Consider the following 5955-nt stretch of genomic DNA (forward strand, 5'->3'; position numbering starts at 1 on the left):
GAACGACGAAGAGAAGGAAAGCGAAGATTCTCAAAGAATGTTAAAAACAACAGACTTATATTTGTTATAAAAGGATTAAAATTTCTTGAAACAAGGAAAAATTTACAAAAGCCAGTGAATTTATTAGAATATTTTAAGATTTCAACGCCTTTTGTAGTATTCATCTTGTTTCAAGATACATAATCAACCTCAGGAATCGCGTTAGAAAGCATCTCTAGGAGCACCTCAGACTCAAAAAATATAACAAAAAAAATACATGAAAATGCGTTACATTCTTTGTAAAATCGCACTCCAAAAAGAGTGAAAATTTTTTTCCGGTCATGAGAAAGAGAGGCAGAATTTTCAATCTTATTAAAAGTGATATTTCACCCTTAATTAAATAAAACTTATGCCTGTTTCTATCTAGTGTAGTTTAATTTTAATTTCAGTTCAATAACTCATCTTTTTCTAGTTGTAAAAATTAGAAAAAGATGAAAAGTAAGTTGGACCGAGATTAAAATTAAACTTCATCTGCTCCAAAGAATTTAGAGAGCAGGTTTTCCTAATCTCTAAATTTTATGGAGTGGAATCTCGCACTGAAGAGTGAAGATTGAATCAATCTTGAAAAAGAGTGACTCCAATCTTTAAGAGTGAGATTCATTGTAAAAGTTTCAAAGAATAGTATCTTCGTATTATATTTTTTGAGAATAAAACTGCCGGAGACAATTTGAACGCGATCGACACCGTCGGCGAATCGATCGGCAGACAGCAAATCGGGCGAGGACGAGTGCCGCCGGTTGAAAAATTGTCCGTGGACGCGGTACGGCGTGCGCGCGTGTGACAAGCCCGCCGTATATAGATATAAGCGATACACACAGCCGGATGCACGCGCTTTCGTGGAGGCGGACAAGCGAGAGCAAGCAGGCAGACGGACAGACGGGCGGGCGGCGTGCACGCACGCATGCACTCACGCACGCACGCACTTACGTACGCACTCAATCACTCACGCACTCATTCGCTCACTCACTCGCTCACTTATTCACTCGCTCGCTCACTCACTCACTCACACGCTCACTCACTCACGCAAGCACTCCACTACTTAGACACTCACTCGTAAGTCAGTAAGTAGATAGAATGGAAAAGAAAAAGCAACGCGTCTCTTTGGGTATCGCCGCCTCCGGCGAGGATGATGCCAATGACACTCGTTAACCGTACAATCGTCACGTGTCAATCGTCGAGTTCGTCGAACAGAGACAGATCTACGAAGTGGAAATGTCGTCGCTTTTTCGTCAGGCAGTCGGAGTTCGTGACGGCGGGAGTCAAGTTAGCCGGGTCGCGTTTTACCCGAGCCGCGAACGGAACGCGTCCCCACGGCACGGCGTGGAATAAAAACGGGATCTCTGCGGGAGAAGTGACACCCCCGTGCCCACCCTCCCCCCCCCCACAGGAACGCCTGGAGGCTCCTATAAATTTCACCATTCGTACGTACACTCGCGATTCGTGCGTTCGTTCGCCTTTCTCGTTCTTTTCACGCGGTACTTCCTCCCACGGGGACGCCGCAAGCGTCGTGGAGCGTCGTGGAGCGTCGTAGAGCGTCGTGAAGCGTCGTGCCTTCGTCTCGTTGGGGAAAAGCGACGCAGAAGCCACGCGCCGCACCGCGCCTCGACTTCGTTCTCGCGTTAACTTCGCCCGCCTTAACGATTTGAACGAAACCGCACTCACGGGTGAAGGTCCCCCAGGTAGCCGCCACCTCCTTTCAGAAATATTCTGCCGTTCGGAAAAGAACAAGAATCCCTTAAGAAAACATTCGGCCGTCGAGATTTATACTAGAGGGGATTCGCGACAGGAAGGAGATTGGGGGGGAGGTGAGAAGAAACGAGAAGGGATTCGACGGTATAAGGCTGGCGGCGAAGAGGGAAGGGGATATATCCGCGTAGTCGCTCTCTTTCTCTCTCACTCTCTTCCTCCCTCTCTTTTTATAGACGTGCGTATACATAGGGTGGCGCACACTAGCGCAACTGATGTGTATGCACGTGTGTGTCTGAGAACCCGCCGTTGTACTATACGGCTAGAAGCTAGAGATTCCGGGAAAGAGTGAGAGTGAGAGAATTCAAGTATTCCGAGAGAGAGAGAGAGAGAGAGAGAGAGAGAGAGAGAGAAAGATCTTCCGCGCTAAGAAGTAAGAACGGGCGAATAGAGCAGAATAGAGCGGCGCGGAGAATCGACCGGCGGACTGTCGCACTCCCGTTGATCGATACTTACTCAGTCTAACCGGGCTTGCTTGAATCGTCGTTGAACTGTCACGTTACCGATGCTTCAACGCCGACAGCCGAATTCCCAAGCGGCGCACTCTATCCGCAAAAAGTGTCGCTAGAATTGAGCTAGCGTGTCGTGATGGGCCTCTAGCGCGCATCCGTCACCGCGCAGCGAAACTTGCGCCGATCTTTGGCCTACGATTGAACCCGCGATGATTTCCTTCTTTAAGACGGGTCACTTGTTGGGCTTTTTCCGCCGATGGCAACGATGGGCGACGACCGATCGTTGCCTGCGAAAGTGACAAGATAATCACGCTCAGTGAACTACAATCTTTCGTTCGTAACGCGATCTCCCGCCGCCACTGTCATTTTACGCGCGAGACGCCCGGCGCGAACGAAATCAGCGGAACTTTGTCGCGATTTCATAGAAGCTGCCCGAATGGTACATTCATATGTATCGCGCATAATATCAAGTATGTTCTCTTTGGGCCAGTTTCAACGCCGATCAAGCTTAATCATGATTAACTGTGATCAACTGCAATTGGTCGGTTCTACTAAACAGCAAACACGATTGGTCAGTCAACGGCTGATTAAATTAATTGGCGTTGGTGAAACTGACCCTTTCATGCCCATTTCTATCAATATAGATTTAACTTTAATTTCGGTTCAACTTACTCTTCGTCTTTTTCTAATTCTAAAGATTAAAAAAAAAACAAAGAATAAGTTGAACAGAGATTAAAATTAATCTACATTAGTGGAAACAAGCTTCAGTGATTTTCTGGGCTCTGGACTAGCTTGGAGCAACTTCAAGGCTTCGAAAAGATGCTAAACACTATTTGCGTCATTCTGACTGGTATTCATAGTCGATTCTTATATTCGAGATCTTAAATATAGTTTGTTTCTTACTGATTATCGAACAAGGACAGGATGACTCTTGTGTCAATTTGTGTCTCTTGCTGGAAAGCTGCCAATATTGAGTCTCCCAATATTGAGATATAAGTTAATTACAGGCCGATATTCATAAAGGTCTGATATTCATAAAGGTCTGTATTCAGAACGCGCTTATAATGTTATGTTAATGCGCTAACTTGTTATAATTTATGTTACGCATACTATAGAATTTTAGAGATAAAGGCCCATATTCAGAACGCGCTTTTATCTCTGAAATTCTATAGTATGCATAACGTAAATTATAGCATGTTAGCGCGCTACATCGCTGTAAGCAGTAAGCAGTTTTGAATATGGACCAAAAGCGCGCTTTTGTCGAGAAAAACGTATTAAGGGTATCGATTTTCTAACTTATCATAGTGAAAATGAGCTCGCATAATTCCTTAACTTTCATCATGGCAATTGCGAGCAATCTCAGGGGAGTTCATTTGGCAAAAAATTTCTTGTCGAATGGTAAGATCCAAAAAAGAAAGGCTAAGAAATAGAGCGAGAGAGAAACCAGAGCTGACTGAATCAACTGAATTGATAGTTTTAAGGTTAAATATATAATTTTGCACAGTCCAAAGACAAAAATAAAATCAAATGGCAATATACATAATAATAATTTTGTTACTGGATTAAAAGGATGAAAAGATTTTTGAATCACATATGAGAATTACACGAAGAATGCTTAGAGATATTTATTTTCAACAGAATTGACTTTATAAATAATAGCAAAAAATCGTTTAGGACCAATTCCATAATGGTTTATTTTTAATCATTTTTAATCGAAGTTCGTCATCCGTTCAATTCTAGAATTGGAAAAAAATTAGAAATAAATTTAATTTTATAATCCGATTTATGCTGACAACGCTCATGAGCATCGTTTGTCATCGTTTAATATTTGACAAAAATGAAATGATTTTTAAACGTGTGAGCGTGAATTGGACCGCGGACTATGTTTCACTCCACATTTTCACGTTTTTCCCCACAAATCTAGTGATTTCGTATTTTCACTTCGTTGTTACAGAATCACGCGACAATCGCACATGAGATGAAAGTGCGAAAAGTGAATGATTTCACTCAAATTACAAAACAACTCCCTGAATACCAAAGAATGGCAATGCATTCCGATATACACTGCCAATACTGAAAACCTATAGCATGATTCTACATTAGTTGCAAGCTGATCGCAAATTTGTTGCGATAGCCAATCTGAAACTTACATTTCGAAATTAACTTCATATTGGCTGTCGCAATAAACTTGCGATCCGCTTGCAACTAATGTAGAACCGGCTTAACGTAACTACTAATTATTTGTGTTAGGCCTCTTCTTTTTAATTGAACTTTTATATCAGTTCATCTTTCTTCCTCTTCTTTCTTCCTGAAGAGAAAAGGAAGAAAGATGAACTGGTGCAAAAATTCAGTTAAAAAGAATAGGCCTATTCTGTTTTCGTTATTTATTAAAACAAAGATAGAATGACGCAAATAGTACTAATAGCGTCTTCTCGAACGCACTTACAGTTGCTTCTTATATTTTAAAATTATTTCAAGTATATAGTTTTAAGCCCAGTTTCACAACTCATGTTTAACTCTTAATCGAAATTTAACTTATTCTTCATTTCTTTCTAATGCTAAAATTGGAAAGAGATGAAAAAGAGATAAGTTGAATCTCGATTAAGTGTTCAATGTATCAGATATCAGTTACATCGGAATAAATGGTTTCTGATCTCTTAATATTTATTCTTATTCTTAATAGTTCCTCCATTGTGCGCAGGGCCTTAACTGTGAGTTGTGAAAAGGGCCTGAGTCTCAGGGCCTCTTCCCTAATGTTAATCAACCCTGATTAACATTAATCGATAGTTAATTTAATCACCATGTGATTATCACATGAGAACTAAACACAGAAGAAGAAGACAGAGGAGACATTCTGACACATTAAACTGCTGTTGACATTTCTGCGAGTTGATGATAGATTAATTTAATCAGAAGTTAGTGAAAAAACCCTTAAGAGATAATAAATTAATTAAAGATCGATATTTTATAATCGATTCATTGAGTGGATTTACACATTTTTGCGCTCCTTTAAAATTAAAGTACTTAGCGTCTCTTTCAGATGAATGAACAATAAAAAAGTTGATTATTGTCGAAAAGTATCACTTTTTCACTAAAGCGTCAAAATTTTATGCGCCAAAGCACTATTTATTTAAAGTGTCGCATTAATGCATTGCACTCTAAGCAGAATAAATTATTATGATATCAAAATGATGTCAAACTACATTCAAAATGATCATTAAAACTTATTTTTCAATTACTTTCGATTCCTTTTAATGTTACTTTGATGTCATCGTGACTTGTTCTATATTTGGGATCTGCACAAATATAAAATTAACTTTAATCTCGATTCCTAGAAGGATGGCATCTAGAAGGAAGTGCTTCTATGCTTCTAGAAGTAGAGTGGATATAAAGAGAGTAGCGCCAATGCATGTGCCTAATGCTGATTAGCTCTGCCATTAAGTATCCTTACAGTTAATTAGAAAAATGATAACATTAAAGAAAGAAGAGGTTAAGACGAGGAGTTGCGTCATAGATAGGGTACAAAATGGCAACTTCCGGCTAATTGGCGTCACTCTCTTTATACACATTCCTATTTAGAAGGATGGCGCTTCTATAGGCTCGGACCTCGCAGGCCTCTGTTTAAATCCATTGCTATGCGGGAGAGAAGATAAAAAAAAATGTGTGTGTGTGTGTGTGTGTGTGTGTGTGTGTGTGTGTGTGTGTGTGTGTGTGTGTG

This window comes from Atta colombica, unplaced genomic scaffold, assembly GCF_001594045.1.
Source record: "Atta colombica isolate Treedump-2 unplaced genomic scaffold, Acol1.0 scaffold224, whole genome shotgun sequence".
In the NCBI taxonomy this organism is placed as follows: domain Eukaryota; kingdom Metazoa; phylum Arthropoda; class Insecta; order Hymenoptera; family Formicidae; genus Atta; species Atta colombica.